This window comes from Dasypus novemcinctus, chromosome 4 (genome assembly GCF_030445035.2).
Source record: "Dasypus novemcinctus isolate mDasNov1 chromosome 4, mDasNov1.1.hap2, whole genome shotgun sequence".
NCBI lineage: Eukaryota > Metazoa > Chordata > Mammalia > Cingulata > Dasypodidae > Dasypus > Dasypus novemcinctus.
In genome coordinates, this window is record NC_080676.1 from 132,268,069 (window position 1) to 132,285,570 (window position 17,502).

General features: G+C 35.8%; 1 long non-coding RNA gene across 2 annotated transcripts in view; it reads right to left on the bottom strand.

Annotated features, from left to right (window-relative positions):
- Nucleotides 1-16,635, bottom strand: part of LOC131278284 (uncharacterized) — a 140,844-nt gene extending 124,209 nt beyond the window's left edge. The window contains exons 1-3 of one of the 2 annotated variants that reach the window (XR_009185605.2): nucleotides 16,408-16,635; nucleotides 13,864-13,977; nucleotides 7,834-11,789 (exon numbers count right to left, since the gene is read on the bottom strand). This is a non-coding gene — a long non-coding RNA (uncharacterized lncRNA). Of the gene's footprint in view, nucleotides 1-7,833; nucleotides 11,790-13,863; nucleotides 13,978-16,407 lie in introns of those variants that run through there. The other variant, XR_011648691.1, reaches the window with a different exon arrangement.
- Nucleotides 16,636-17,502: the final 867 nt, after the last annotated feature.

The following is a 17,502-nucleotide window of genomic DNA, read 5'->3' on the forward strand; positions in this document are numbered from 1 at the left end:
TCCTGATAAAAAGACTGAATATAATAGATATAGAGGGAAACTTTCTTCAACATGACAAAGGGCATATATAAGAAAACCACAGCTAACGTCACACTCTGAAAGCTTTCCATCTAAGATTTGGAACAAGACACAGATACCTACTGTCACTACTGTTATTCAACATTGTGCTGGATGTTCTAACCAGAATAGTTAGGCAAAAAAGAAAAAAGACTTCCACAGTGTAAAGAAAGAAGTGAGACTTTCACTATTTGCAGATGACATATAGAAAGACCTGAAAAAACTACGACAAAGTTACTACAGTTAATAAGCTAGCTTAGCAATGTGATGGCATATGAAATCAACGTGCAAAACTCTGTAATGTTTCTATACACTAGTGGCAAGCAATCTGAGGAGGAAATCAAGGAATAAATTCCATTTACAATAGCAACTGTAAGAGTCAAATATCTAGGAAAAAATTTAACCAAAGATGTAAATGACTTTGTACACAGAAAAGGCAGCATACTCAATAGGAGAAAATATTTGGAAACCACATATTGGATAAAGGTATAGTAGTCAGAATATATGGAGAAATCCTACAGTTTAACAATGAAAAAGCAAACACCCCAATTTTAAAATGAGCAAAAGACTTGAAGAGACAATTCTCTGAAGAGGAAATACTAATGACTAAAATGAACAAGAAAAGATGTTCAACTCACTAGCTATTAGGCAAACGCAAATCAAAACCATTGGTTACATTTTCGTTTTGTTTTTGAGCAGTTCTAAACACAAAGATTTGATTCAAGCAGAAATTCACTTTCAATGTCAATCATTTAGCATACAAATTTATGATTTTTAACTATTAGTATTCAATATGTTTATGGAAAGTATAAAAATAGTCATGAATAAACACTTTTGAACTAATGCATATGATACATATGTACTCCTTTTAAAATACCACTTAATATTGCCATCACACTTTAGAATGGAATTGTAAATGAAACTATGTAAATAAAACAAGTCAGTCATGGACAATTGTGGGTTCATTGGTTAAAGAATTCCCCAGAAACCAGAATCTGGCAGTGTGTTATTCCATGAATTAGTAATTTATTACAAAAAAAAAGCTTTTGCCGACAAGAACTTAGAGATAACATCAGTCAAGCACATGATATTACATTGAAGGCATAGAGAGTGTCCCATTTTCAGAATGAGCAATTTTCAGGAGGAATGTAACTTCATCATCTGCAATTTGGTATTAGCGGGCCTTTCTCTTAATAACACTTCAGCCCAGACCAGAAACTGTCAGGCCCCAATGTTGGGCCTCTGGGGATAACCAGAGAAAAAAATCTTTTATCATGAGAGTTAAGCAGAACTTATATTTATTGTGTGTGCAGAGAGGAACCCAAGGTTGGTCTAAAGTGATTCAGACTCTACTCCCTGTGCTGCAGTCTTACTCTTGCTTAAATTCCTAAGTTACTGCCTATTAATTAATGGTAATTAATTGTGAATTAATAGCCATAAATAGCAGCTATGTACAGCTGGGGAACCGTAGATTGAGAAGTGAAGAATTTTCTTGTTTTTTGTCTGATTTTTGTTTATTATTATTGAACTAATGAAAATGCTCTGATAGTGATCGAAGTCATGAGTGCGCATCTATGTGATTATGCCAAACATCGTTGATTGCACACTTTGGATGAACTGTATGCTTCATTAATATGTGTCAATAAACTTGCTTTGTTTAAAAGAAAAAAAAAGATATCATTTCACACCTACTAGAACGGCCAGTATTTTTAAAAAAAAACAGTAAACTATAAGTGTTGGAGAGGATGTGAAGAAATAGGAACACTCATTCATTGTTGGTAGAATGTTAAAATAATGCAACCACTTTGGAAGACAATTTGGCTGTTCCTCAGGAAGTTAAGTATAGAAATCACCATATAATCCAGCAATCCCACTACTAGGTTTATACCCAGAAGAATCGAAAGCAGGGACAAAAACTAATATTTGCACAACAGTATTCATGATGGCATTATTCACAGGCCAAGGGTACATCAACCAATGAATGGATAAACAAAATGTGGTATACACCATACAATGGATTATTATTCCGGTGTAAAAAGGAATGAATTATTGATGCATGAGACAATCTGGATGAACGTAAAGGATGTTATGTTGAGTGAAATAAGCCAAACACTAAAGAACAATTATTGTATGAGTTCCCTGTTATGATCTAATCATAGTAAGCAAACTCATAAAGTTAGAATCTAGAATTTAGGTTACTAGGAGATAGACTGGGGTTAGAGAACAGGGAGTTGATGTTAAACTTGTAAGAAATTTCTATTTAAGCTGATGATAAAGGTATGGTGGTAATGGTAGCATACTGTTCTGAGGGGAATCAACAATATGGAAATCTATAGGTGAAAGTGGTTAATAGAGGAAACTTTAGGATATATATATTACTAGAATAAAAAATTACATAGGACTGTAAATGCAGTGAGCCCTACTGTAGAAGATGGACTATAAGCAATAGTACAAGAATTTTTTCATGAATTATAGCAAACGTATATTAATATAAGATAGTAATAAGAAGGTGGCGTATGAGAAAAATATACCTAATGTAAATAATGCACAATAGATAAAACTATTTTAATAATATTTTACCAATTGTAAAGGGTAACTACTGTTAAAAATACAAACTACAAATAACAAATGTTACACAACAATACCAAGTATTGGTGGTAGTGTGGTGTATGTGAATTCTGTATTTTATGCATGATTGTTTTATAAATTCACAACTTCCCTAATAAAAAAAAAAGTCTTAGTGAAAAATTTAGATACTAAAGCTCCCAATAAAATAGCAAACAAAACAAGCATTACACATACAATATATGGTTATTCCAGAAATGCAAGGAATGATTCAGAATTGGGCTCCATTAATATTACTTATCCTATCCTATGTAAAGGAAGAAAAATCATATGATCAGCTTGATTCAAGAAATCTATTTCATTAATAAAATTTCTATTTAATATGTTACAGACTATACATCTCAATTTAAAAGCTGAGATCATTTGTAAAAAAAAATTACTAGTGTTATTTTCACTAAGGTTCAGTCCAATTAACATGGACTATCTTTTTTTTTATAATTTAAATGATATATTTTTTTTATTTAGTAAATTTTTATTGTGTTTTTTAAAAGATACATAGATAACACAAAATGTTATATTAAAAATATGAGGCTCCCATATACCCCACTCCCCACCACCCCTACTCCTCCCACTTCAACAACCTCTTTCATCAGTGTGGCACATTCATTGCATTTGGTAAATACATTTTGGAGCACTGCTACCATGCATGGATTATAGTTTACAGTGTAGTTTACCCTGTCCCTTAGTCTATTTAGTGGGTTATGGCAGGATATATAATGTCCTGCACCTGTCTCTGCAATATCATTCAGGACAATTCCAAGTCCCCAAAATGCCCCCATATATACCTCTTCTTCCCTCTCCCTGCCCTCAGCAACTCCCGCAGCCACTGTCTCCACATCAATGATACAATTTCTTCCACTGCTAGAGTCACAATAGTTGTATAGTAGAATACCAGTAAGTCCACTCTAATCCATATTTTATTTCTCCATCCTGTGGACCATGGGAAGGCAATGTAGCATGGATTATCTTAATGCTGAAAGGATACACTGCTTTAAAAATGTCAGTTCTCCCCAAATTAATCTATAAATGTTTTGCAAATCCAATAAATGACAAAATTATTAAAAATATCACCTGAAAGAATAAATGTAGGAGAATGGCCAAAAGATATTTGGAAAAGGGAAGTAATAAAATATGTTATGCCCTATTAAGTACTAAATAAATATTAAAATAGAGTGGAGCAATTTTGGGAAGAGCAAGAAGATAAATGAAACAGTATAAAGACCAGAAAGAGACTCAGATATTTATAGGAATTTAATATATGATAAAATTAACTTTTCAAATCAAGTAGAGAAAAGATGGACTCTTCAGTAAATGTTTGGAGATATAGCTTCAATAAATGTTTACTGAAATACTCTTCATAGGTAAAAAATGGGAAGCAACTAAAAGATCTAAGACTATGAAATGTTTCACAAATTATAATATATTTATGCAGTTAAATACTAACCAGCCCTTTTTAATTATGTTATAGAATATTTAAATCTATAGAAAAAAATTATATACATCAATTGAAAGCAAAACAGTTTAACAAATTGTGCTGTGTTCTATTTTTGTTTTCTGTCTGTTATATACACACACATTGCAAGAGAAAGAAAAGAGAGGGCAGACCAGCAGTAAATAACACTAACTAAAATATTTGTTAGTTAACTTCATGTAATAGAATTTCAGTTGATTTTCACTTTCTTCTTTGGCTTCTCTGTATTTTCTAAATGCTCAACATAAAATGTATCGCTTGTATAATAATTTAAAAACAGGAAAGGCAGAGCAAACAATTTTTAAAGTTTAATTTGTATCACAAAATCTGCAGAGAAATGTGGGTGAATGTCTCCTAATGACCATCTTTATCAAGACTAGCCAACATATGTTTCCTCTCCTCCCTGTGTTTAAAAAAAAGTTTTTTTGCCAATTGTTTTTCATCTCTCTGGAATACTCTTTCTATCCCTTAACTCTAGCTGCCAAAATTCCATCCAAAATCTCAAAAACAAATGAAGAAAGAGGAATCTATATGGGTGTCAATAAGTACCTGAAAAAGTACCACACCTCATAGTTATTAGAGGAACACAACTTAAATCCACAATGAAATAACATAATAAATTAAGTAGATAAACTGCCTAAAATCAGCAAGACAAGCAACATTGAATACTACTGAGGATATTGGCACAACCAGAAACCTCATATATTGACAGTAGAAATATAAAACAGTATAACCACTTTAGAAAATGTTTGGCAGTTTCTTGTAATGTAAACAAATATCTATCCAATGACCCAACAATTCCATTAATCCCAAGAGAAATAAAAGCATATGGGCACCAAAAAAAACTTGTACAAGAATGCTTATAGCACCTTTATTCATTATAGCTAAAAACATGTTCATCAGCAAGATAATGAATAAATTGTGATATAATCATAAAATGAACTGCCACTCAGGGATAAAAAGGGTATGAATTACTGATATATGCAATAACATGGATGAATCTCAGCAGAATATTGAGCAGGAGACACAAAAAATGCATTTGCTATATTATTCCATTTAGATGACATTCTAGACTACACCAAATTCATCACCTGGTGCAAGGAGTAAAAACAATGGCTACTCCTGGTATGATAAATATAATAGTAGCCAAGAGAGTGTATAAGAATAAATTGAATGAGGAAATCTCTATGTCCACTAGATACCATACCTAACCCTAAGGTCAACAAATTCCTAAAAAGAAAAAAGAAATTTTACAGTAACCAATCAAATATTTTTGCTTTAAGTTTCTGCATCACCACTTACTGATTACCTCTCTTCTTTGTCTTGGAAGAGCTTCTTTCAACCTATTGTTTGGATTCTGCCCCAATTCATCATTAACTGCTCAAACAAACTCATTTTAATAAAATCTTGTCTAATGAGTTATTTTAGCAGGTAGGAGGTACAATGATTGGGAAATTATGCAAGAGAACTTTCTGGGTGACAGTAGTGTTCTGTATCTTGAGAAAGGGGTGGGTTACACAGTGTGTGTCATACATTTGTCAAAACTCACTGAGCTATAAGATTTAAGATCTGCACATTCACTTTTATGTAAAATATGCCTCAATAAAACCAAATATAAGAGGTAAAGAAAAAAATCACCAGTGGAGCCCTGACACCTTTCTGCTCCACATGGAATGTGAGCTTTCTCCTCTGAAGCTTCTTAGCTAAGTGCATTCTCCCTTTGTCTCTTTCTCCCCAATTAGTTTATAAGCTGGCTTCAGGCAAGACCAAGTCTTGTTTCCTTTTTTGTATCCAATATATTTCTAGCATTGTATCATACATTTAGGAGCTTAATAAATATTTTTGAATGGTCTGGGTGATCAAATCAATGGCTGCATGTAAGAACAGCACTTGCTAAAGACTGGCCCAAAACTTTTTCATCTTCACAGTTCAAAGTGAATACATTTATATTAGTTCTATGCTACAAGCATCCTCAAAACCATATTCATCCCAGGGGTCTCCAGGTTTTTCTAGAGATTGTGAGTTTGGAATAGAGAAAGTCACTGTTTTTCAGGGACATACACAGACACATCTACACCCTCACATACCACATGCATCTACCCCAAATTGCAGTCTGCTAAATCCATGCAAAATCCTCTAACAATGATTATATTGGAAATTCTCTGATTTGCAGTCTTGTCTATACCCTAAAAGAAATGAATATTTAGGCATCCAAAGCTCTCTGGAGTGGGGAACTACTTGTGTGCCTATCATTTCTACCCTTCCTTTGCCTAGATGACAGCGTGCTCTGCCATTGACCCAGTCAACCCATTGAGGAATCATCCAATGGCTACAGTAGACATATTGTTCAATACATATGGATCTGATGGATTCCTTAAAAGCTACCATACAGCAAATTTTTATATTAAAGTTTTAAAATTAATTCCCATTGAAACTTGGGGAAACAATTTTATTTGAAACAATTCAGTTCCCAAACAAATATACAATTGATCAAACTCATATAAAGTATGTGAGAGACTGATTATACAAATGGACAATGGCCAGGAAATTTCAACCCACTATCAGCTATAACCAGAACAGAAAAATCTGGCCCACTAACTGCAATCTGTTATCTATAGAAAATATCCCAAGAAGTAAAACCAACCAACCCCAAATAGAACTTGATTGAATACTGACAGTTTCCCTAATTTTGCTCACCACCCCTTCCAATTTGGGATCAACTGGAGAAAGGTAAATAGACACCCCTAACCAATCACAGAGGATGTTCTCTGAATCACTTCTAGTTAGCCCTCCTCTAACTTCCCCATTCCATAGCCTCCAGTCAGGATATCCCACTTGTCTGTGTGCTTTTCAGTCTCTGCCAAATTCAAGTGATGGTAGCCAACACCTTTGCTATACAGCAAGCTCTGAATAAATAGCCTTTGTTCTCATTTGGTGTTGTTTTGACACTTGTGTTTGAAGAAAAAAATAATCACTGTAATTATGAGATGCTGTTAATATTAAAATAGGCTCAAAACAGATATTCAAAAAAGTGAAAACTGAAAATGGAAAATGGAACTATTTTCAATTTTACATGGTAAAAGTAGAAGTAAGACCTGTTTCTTTTACCATTTTAGATGCTCATAACCACCTTCTATTGCCTTAATATTTGTAAATTTTCATCCCATATGATTGTTTTAAAGGAGCATACATAATCCTCTTAACTGTTTTCCTTGCATTATCAAATACCTCAGATAAAACAAAATAAGGTTCTACAAATGAAGTTTTAGGTTTATATAGTTTAATCAAGATTTGCAAATTTCAAGCTGCTCTTTTTCATCCCTATTCCTCTTGTAAATACAGTCTTGAAACATTTAACATACTCTGTGTTTCTTATAAAAGCAGATATTACATGTTAATTTATCTGTGACTTCTCAGATCCTGGCTAATAAACATTAATGGTTGTTGAACAATGAATGAGTGAATGAATGGAGTAATGAAGGAAAAATGGAGGAACCATTCATTAAGACTTCTAATAGCCGGTCCATCTAAACTTTGAGTGGAAGTAATTAATGATAAGAGGAAAAAACAGCAATATATTTAAGATATCCTTAAATTAAATCTAAATTTCTGCCAAGGTGGAAGTGTGTAATTAAACTTCCAACTACAACAACAACAAAAAACGAGAGTACAATTACTCCTTTCTTTTTCAATAACTCTTTATTACATTGCAGCAAACTTCTGTGTATGGAATTACTTTTTTAAAACAGGAAATATGCTTTTCTATGAACACTTCTTTCATTTCCTTGAGTAAAAAGACAACTCTCTAAGTTGTTCTAGAAGCTTAATAAACAAGCATTAAGTTCTGAGCTCACTAAGGACAACAATGTATTGTTCAGTAATATTTCCTAAGACTCCTCCCTCATGGGGAAGTTTTCCTAAATTTAATTGAGACTATATTGTTAATTCTCTCAAGACCAATGGAACCTGTGATCTACAACATCCATCTGCATGGCAGAATTGAATAAAGAAAAACAATCAGCTGGATCCCCAAATTGCTCATTTGATGTTTTACCTGAGTGGATGAAAGGGAGCAAAACCCAAAGAAAACATTTTCCTCCAAATGCTATTTGCTTCAGATTAATAATATATCATCTGAAAATCTGCCTCCAATGCAGCACAAATGGAAAAATAAAATGATATAAGTTTTACCAAGAAAACATTCTTAGTTTTAGTAATGTGCTTTTAGAAGTCTTTCTTTGCTGCCTCCTGCAATTGTTCCTTTTACAGTCTAGCAACTGCTAAGACTGAGAAGTACTAAAGTGAGATGGAATATTTAAGAAACAGGTCTAGGTGGCCTTATAATTTTGTTATTAAATGTATTTTGTATGCCATAAAAATGAAATGTAGACACCGATTTTACACTTAATGTTATTGGAATCAGTGTCTAGATTCTTGGCTTTGTCATGAGAAAGAATTTAAGGGCTAGCTACAAATTAATCAGATAAACAGAATTTATTGGGGTTAAAGTAAGAGAAAGTATACCTTCAGGAATGAGGGTGGGCATTCTCACGGGAGAGAAATGCAAAGTTCTGCCCTGGGTTTCCCTGTTTTATGAGTATACAGGACTCCAGGGTCTATGCTGATTGACATATTTGAGACTAAGCAAGGGAAATCTATAGGTGGTTTGATTTGCTTCGGGTGTGGGAACTGTTGTCTGGTGCTGATTGTCTTCTGGCTGCTGTCCATGAGCTTTGCAGGGTGTGTTGGCCAGTGGAGATTGGCCTCTGGTCACTGTCCACTAGATGTAAGGTAACCTGAAAGTGGGTAAGGGTGGCGGTGGGGCCCTCCTGCCCCTTCCCTCTTTGCCACCATGTAATAATGTTGCTGACTGCCTTCTGATAACACAGCCCTTGGGTGTGTGTGTTTGTAAGTTGCCCCTTCCTTTCTTGCCTATGTGAGTCAGCAGGCTGATATAAGTCAGCAGGCCATTGCCTCAGTTTCTGTTTGTGTGGCTTACTAGGCTTTCTGTCCTCTCCCTCCTTAGGTCCCTATTCTATCCTGCCTCACTAATATTTTATTAAATTCTGCAGTTGATTTTTCAAATTGAACTTCATTAAAATATACCAAACTCTGGAGTCTCCTTCACTTTTGCTTTCTTACTCATACCTGGCTTTACCGGGATTCTGTTTAAACGGTTAATTGCCTTTAAGAAAGTGGTAAATTAGTTTTAATGCTTAGAAAACATCAAATGGTGGTGTTTGAGTCATTCTGCTGAATGCTTTACATATTCTAACTAATTTAACCTTGACACAATGTCCCTAAGTCTCATGTTTTCATTCCTATTAGTACTCGAACAAACTAAGAATCAAGGGATAAAGCAACTTTCCCTTTCTGCTCTGGCCAAAGAAATTTGCAGGTGAATATTGGAAACCCCATCAGGGTTCATGATCTTTCCATTGTACAAAGCCTACATCCATGTTGATCCAAACCATGGTAGTTTAAATGCTATCTGCTTTAAAAAGTCTGCTCAGCCTAGGTATTCTTCCCTCTACCCATGGCAAGAACTCTAATTTATAAAAGCAACTTGCCTTATTCTTTCATGCTTCTGGGCAAATAAACCTCAGATAAGACCCAACCAAGAACAACTTAGTATAATGAAAACCACTACGCCGCCGAGGAATTCTGTGATCTGGGTTCCACCCACCTCTGACCATAATGGAATCTCTCAGTAGATATGTTTTTTAGGTGTCCTTTAAATTCACATTTAATCAGTAAATTGCAAGTAGGGACACTGTCCACAGCCTTCAAACAAGCTTGGTCTCTCTATACATTCTAATGCCACTGTATGCCAACAAACACTTTTTTTTAAAGAACTCAATTATCACAGAAAAAAAAAATAACTCGTTTACAGGTATTGTCTATTATTTGACATTTAAATACCTATATCTAAAGCCTACCAAAAGAGGCTTTTGATATTTGATATTAAAATATCTATATCTAAAGCCTACCAAAAGAGAATGGTCCTTAAAGTGTTCCAAGGGCAGCAGCACTTTAGCTATCAGACAATAATAAATTGAGAATGACTGCTTGCGCTGACCATGGTGCCTTTAGCGGTGAGAATGGTAAGGGCTTAGCAGATTCCCATTACATTAATGAGAAACTTTGGCCTCTTTGGCCAGTGGGAGTGAGCAATATAATGGAGGCATCTGAGCACCTTTCTACCACCCTGGGAATGCAAGGCAAGATTTGAAAAGGCATCCAATTCAGTTAAGTGTTTGGCTTTCTATCCAGTTTACAACTAGATTTGGCTGTTTTTCCAATGTTCCCTCAGTTTGGTTTTTGAGATCAGCAACAGCTAAAACAGCTATTTTAATGTACTCTGGTTGTTTATACTCTTGGTTCCTGAATAAATAAGAAATAAAAAAAGAGCAAGAATCCCTCCAGATATCTAAAACCATCCAATGTAAGTATCCTCTGAATTTGGATTCATAAATGTGGACTTCAGGTTATAGTCTGCTTGTTTTTTTTGCCATCAGCACCCTTTTTGTCCAGCTAAATAAAGGAAAGCATACCAATCTGTTCAATTAAAAAAAATAAAATCGAATTGTGAGATTTTTTCAAGCCAGCATGCTAAAATCAAAGGATTATTGGTCTAGGAATGAGGCAAACTATGTCAATAACTACCTCTGCAGCTTGGAACGACTCATTTAAACTCTCAAGGTCTCAGTCACTTCATTGATAAAAGAATTTGTCTAACAATAGGATGTCTAAGTTTCTCTACATTTCTAAACAGATTGCTCTCTTTGAAAACAAAGAGCGATGGAGACACTCTTGTCAAAAACAGGGTTTATTTTAAGACTAGATCTTCTTTTGTAAATAACAATGGTATCCTGTACTATCTTTCCACTTTTTGAGAACACAAATTCGAAACATTGGAAATTCCATATATGTATTAAGGAGTGGGCACATAGCATACTCAGTATTCTTTACCATGACTTGTAACTTCACCTGTTTCAGTAATGTTTCAACATTGATCAACCAGTCGTGACAGAAGTTCTTTGTTTTTCAACTTATTTTAATCCATAATTTAATTCTCTTTATTCCCCCCCCCACCCAAAATCTAGACACAACTTTGAAAGAGTTCCTTTCTTATAATCATTTTTAAATATAGATCACCCAGTGACTTCATTTCCACTTAGTGGATTAATCCTCTCTGCCTTTTCTAATCCCTTCCTCTACTTTGTTTTGTCATCTCCACACTCAATAACATCTTACCCTGAAAGCAAAAGTCTAAGGAAAGTTGTTGAGGATTAAAGAGTATTATTTCTAGGTTTGTATACAAGTTTTTTTCATTGCCAAGACAGGTAATAATAACATATACATGCACTTACAAATTTGAAAACAAAGTTTCCATGAGATTTATCAATTTGCCTCTGATAACTCTGTAGTTGGGTTATGAAGAAAATAATTATATCTCATCTCTGGGCAATTCCAAATCCTGTACTCTTTTTGGCCACAGTGAAGAAATCCAGATATGAGGTTGAAAAGAGAAGCAGGGAGAAATTATGTTCCGTTCATATTTTAACCTTTTGACCTTTAGTTTAAAAAGTCCCTTCAACAATTTGCTCTTCAAATAAATGGAGTAGTTCTGCATCTAGAAAAACAAAAACAAAAGAGAAAAACCAAACAAAAAAGTCTTTGATGTTATGGTATACTCCTGCCACCAAGTGGCCACCATGGGTAACACAAGACAAATGCTTCATGGCTGATATGGAAATGCAACGCTGAGATTAAAGGGGAAAGTTTTAATACCAATGTCTAGCTTTATTTCATACCCTGGACCTGAAGCATCTCAAAAGTGAAGAAACAGGTTAGTTCAACTGGCACATGTTGTGTGTAAATGATAGTGTTAGAAAACTTCAAACAACTTTTAACAAATGAATAAAAAGTGGGTACACTGTGTGCAATTGTGAATTTATTATTAAATTTTGCAAATTTTTTGGTTGAACACATTTTTTCATTAACATACACTGCATGTTTTGAAAACATTTTGAAATCACTTGTGTGAATGCAATTGCCTTCAGTGATACCAACTATTACATAGTTTAGGTTACTTGGAGGCATGGATGCTACAGCTGAGCTCAGCATTTTGAGTTTTTATCACATGTAGATTAATGTACACACTTCAGTTTACATTATTGGTTGGCTTTGTGTGTGTGTGCTTCCTCTTATCATTCGTTTTTCTTTAAATTGTGAGCTTATTTAAATCACTAATGCCAGAGAAGTGTGACCATATTAGAGAGCAGAAGTCACAGCTTTTTGACTCAAATACATCTAGAATCGTTAGTTGGAAGGAATATTTAGTTACTCATTAAGCAAATACTTATTGAGTTTTGGGCAAGGTGCCACATATATGGTAATACAGTAAATGTGACAGTCATTGCCTTCAGAGTAAGACAGTTTGCTGTGGAAAACAGAAACACAAATAGGCAAATGCAATGTAACATAGTGCATGGTGAAAAATGGGCATGGAACAGTGTCTCCTTATTCACACGAGTCTCCAGGCTCCAGCACGTGTCTCACAAATGGTTAAAGACTGAATTATTGTTGGATGAATGAAGTATGATTGACATAAGCAAAAGGTGTTCTAAGACACCTCAGAACAATTTGAAAGGTCTTAAAAGAAGAGCAGGATAAGGCATGATTAGGAGTAAGCAGTCAAGAGAGGGAGTGTAGCAATGTGTTTCAGAAAGCGATCAGTTGATGGAAAGGTCAGGAGATGATTTTAGAATTATTTAATTCAAGTCATTTGAAACTGTAGGCGACTTGCTAAAAGTCACATGATAATTAGCATCAGAAGCAAATTGAGACTGCATCTTCCAAGACCCATTCCAATCTTCTTTGCTTTGTAGTTAGCACAGCCAAGAATATACATTTCTAGAGAAAGAGAATAAGAGAGGAAAGAAAGGAAGGAAGGGAGGGAGGGAAGGAAGGAGGAAGAAAAGGGGGTTAATATGTAATGATAGTGAAAATGGAAATGCAGGAGGTAATGAGAAAGACATGTTAAAGGAAATACCTGCAGTACTAACAAATGATAGGGCATTTGAAAGGACTAAGAAGTGAGGAGGAGAAAAGCAGAAGTGAACTTTCAGGTGAACCTTAGGGCATTTTGTCTGTTAGCCGCACACCAATTCTTAAATGCTACTACTATCAATAAGAATAAAACGTACGGGGGGAGAGGAAGAGCCCTGGAAGGCAAAATTGACAGACGGTTGAAGAGCAGCTTCTGAAGAATAATGGGAAGTCAATATTTACTCAAGATACAGGTATTGAGTACCTAAAACATAACACTATAGGGAAATCAAAGTATGAAAGAAAAGATTCTTGCTTTCAAGTAGCTTAATTCAGTTTGATGATTTTTTAAAAAATTACATGCAGAAGTAAAATAAATCCCAGGGCAGCAATAGCACAATGTGGATACATCATGGTATATAAGCACCAGCCTTAGTCTAAAGAAGGCCCCAACTCTGCTAACCAAAGCTGTCGATCAGGACTGTGGCTGTCTTTGCTGATTGTGCTTTGTTGTGCATTGTTATCAGCATATATTTGTAGCATTATTGTGAAAATTTCCAGTTCATGGAAGTAAAACATCTTGAGGAAGATATCCCTTTGTGAGAAACTCTCACCAAGTAACCCACTTGGCATGTGGGAGGGCTGCCATCACTTACCTCTCTGTGCTTCATGTACCACGCCTCTAAAATGAATGAGTTGGTCTTTCAATCAACCTTGTCTTGCTCCTAGCACTATTAACTGTAATTATGGTGTTCAGACTCTTTATTTGGCTGGTGAGAGAAGATGAAAAGGAAAAGAATATCAGGATGGTTTTTCTAATCAGGCCATTTGTGGGTCTTTGAGTCATGATCCTCATGTCAGCTGCAGCCACATACTCATTCACACTGATCTCTCAAAACCAACCTCTCCCTTGAGCCTGTTGATTGGTTAAAAAGAATACAGAGGAGGTCAACCCACTTGCGGCAGTTTCAAAATGTTTACGAATTCTCAAAATAGATATTTCAGAGGTTTCACTTTTACTTGATTAAATAATGATTAAGTCTTTAGACCACATTAGTAGGACGCTGAGTCCCTGTCCACCAAAGGGCAGGGACTCACAGAGAAAACTACACAGCTGAGGAGTTAGTTGGAGTTTTGATCCTGGAGTCCAGGAAGTAAATACACAGAGAAGCAGATACGTGAGAAGGCTCCACCAGACACGGCAGAGGCCCTGGGAAGAGAGACAAGGCCTTTGCCTGAGAGTTTACAGCTGGCCTTGTGGAGAAAGCAGAGCAGCTAAGCCCAGTGAAAAATGACCCCTGGAAGAGAGGCAAGACTTGTCCCAGCCTGCGGCTGAGATTGGAAGAAGCTGGGACCACAGAGCCTTGGGAGAAGGAAGAAGACATTGCCCGCCATCTTGCATCAACATATGGCAACAGACTCTGGGTGAGAAAGTACCTCTCATGATACCTTGAGTTGGACTCTTTCAGGGCCTTGTGTCTGTAAGCTTCTACCCCAAATAAATGCCCTTTATAAAAAACAGCCAATTTCTAGTATTTTGCATCAGCACCCCTTTGGCTGATGACTACACCACCTTTTATGGCTGATCCTCCCAGATCCATGATTTATAAATAGTGTCAATATCCTAAATTGTGCATTGGTTTTTCAGTTTATATGCCACTTCTCTGTCTTTGCTGGTCTGCTATTTCTAATGAGACTATCCTTCACAGACTTGAAAGTAAGGAAGTCTTCTTGAAGGTGAGTGGAATTAGGACTAGAAAAAACTACTCAACTAAGACTGGTTGACAGAATAGCTTGTTTCTCATGGATGGCATAAAGAGCCCGCCTTGACTGAATGTGAGGAATCATTTAAAATTGTATATAGATCTTAAATATAAGCCAAGGAAACAAAACATTTAATATCCAGCTTGGACTGTCACTAGATTTTCAGTAATGGCTAAGGGATTCCATGAGGATAAATCTTTATTTAAGATGGTGGTATTCAGAATGCACTGAAATTTAATGATGCTAAGGAATAACCACCTTGGAGGTTTTTAGAAAGTGTTTATCATGTCATGATCAGTAATACTACTGAAAATCAGGAGGGCTTTCTGTAATTCAGAAAGGGAATATATAACAATAAGCAATATTTGGTGGTTTACAGAAGTACAAAGCATAAATAAAAGATAACTTCAAAACTCTATACTTGGCATCTTGTAAATGACTGTATGATTAACAGAAACAAGTGGCTTACTTTAGAAATAATGATTGCTACCTCAGATGTAGGGTTAGAAAGTTTCAGGTGAGAGATAGACAGTAGACTGTCCTGGAATCTGAGGTCACAAAGTTTGAATGTCAAATCTGACAGGAGCTAAGTGGTTTTAAAACAATAAAAAAAAGTTTCTTGTACGTAACTTTGGAGAGAAATCTTCCATTTTTCATGAGCTTGGAAAACAAGTCTTCTTTATAGTGGGATGTGATAGAGATTGACTCAAGACTTAACTACGTGTAAGAAAGTCCACATGGGAAGATTTGAAAGATAAAATAGAGGGATTGGACTGGAGGGGAGAAATCACTACTATCATAATAAAATATTTAAGGAGCATCTACTGCATGCTAGACAAAATAGTGGGCAACAGAAAGAGGAAAAGGTTAACATCAGACCTTCAACTGATTGTCAACATCTAGTTTCGGTGGTGGGTATGCTCCTCAAAACAAACATCAACTTTAGCTAACATTTATGTATTAAGGGCTTGCTCTGTGCAAGTTTTTCCATACTTTACCAATGTTATCTCATTTAGTCTCTACAACAACCATATGAAAGAGGCCCTATTATTACCAATTTACAGATAAAGGAAACTAGGCCAGGAGGTAGAGTAGCAGGCTTGATTTTCAAGGTTTGCCTTTGCTGGCATCTGGGAACTTGAATTTCAGGAGGGTTTCCATCATTCCCAGAACTGAAAATAATGACTCATGGTACCTAAACTGTTTATGTAAACAATGTGCTTGGTGCTAAACACCTGCTTTGTTTCTGGGAGTCTGGAATTTTGGAATATGCTAAACAGAGAGTGCCTACATAATCAATCCCTAATAAAAATGCTGGGCACTTTGTCTTTAATGAGCTTCCCTGGTTGGTTGGTGTATTAGTCAGGGCTCTCTAGGGAAATGGAACCAACAGGATATATCTGTAAATATTATGAAATTTTATAAAATTGTCTTACACAACTCTGGGGCTGCACAAGTCCAAATTTCATAGGTCAGGCTGCAAGCTGGGAACTCCAGTGAAGACTTTCAGTGAATTCTGCAGGAGAAACTGAATGATCAAAGTAGAGATGGCTGCTGAAGTCATTACTTCTCCTGTTAATCTCAGTTGATTGTAGAAGGAATCGTACATAGATGCAATCAATTTACTAATGATTTAAGTTCACCAAATATCCTCATAGTAACATTTAGGCCATCACTTGCTTGCCCAAACAACCAGGCACCATTACCTGGCCAAGTAGACACATGAGCCTAACCACCACTGTTGGACACATTTCACACTTCTTGTCACAACTTGTTGCTGAGGGAATTAAGCACATCTGTGTGACTCCACAAGAAAGAACCCCTGGAAGCATATGCCTGGATTCCCCCAGACTTCAGCTTATGGCCTTTTCCTTTTCTTGATGGTGCTTTCCATCCTTTTGCTGTAATAAATCATAGCTGTGAGTGTGACTATCTGCCGAGTCATGTGACTCCTCTGAGTGAATCAGCAAACCTGGGGGTGGTCTTGGGAACCCCTGACCCAGGAGGAATCTATATAACCCTTCAGGAGAAGTGACATCACAATAGTTTGTGATTCTTTAAATCTGAAGTGTTAAGAATTCATATGAACTGCTATGTTAGAGGGGAGAAAGATCAAGTAGTGAGTGATTACATTAAGATATATAACCTAAATCCCTCTACAGTAGAACTCTCTCTCAGAAGCTCTGTTTCTTTCTCCACTCAGTTTTGCCTGATGAGAAATAAAAGTGAAACTGATTTCTGTAGAGTGTTCATCTCGTGAAAGAACAGTATCATCTAGTGCAGTCTTTCTTAAACTTCAGCGTGTATCAGAATCACCTGGAAGGCTTATGAAAGCATTGACTTTTGGGCTCCATTCAGAGAGTTTTAAACTCAGCAAATACTGGGTGGGATGAGAATTTGCAGTTCTAACAAGAATTTGCTGATGGTGCTGTTTAGAGACCTGTAATTTGAGAACCATGGATCTACAGATCAACTAGCATCTATGAGCACATATTGGCAAGGAAATAGAACTCTGCTTTGGGAAAAGAGAG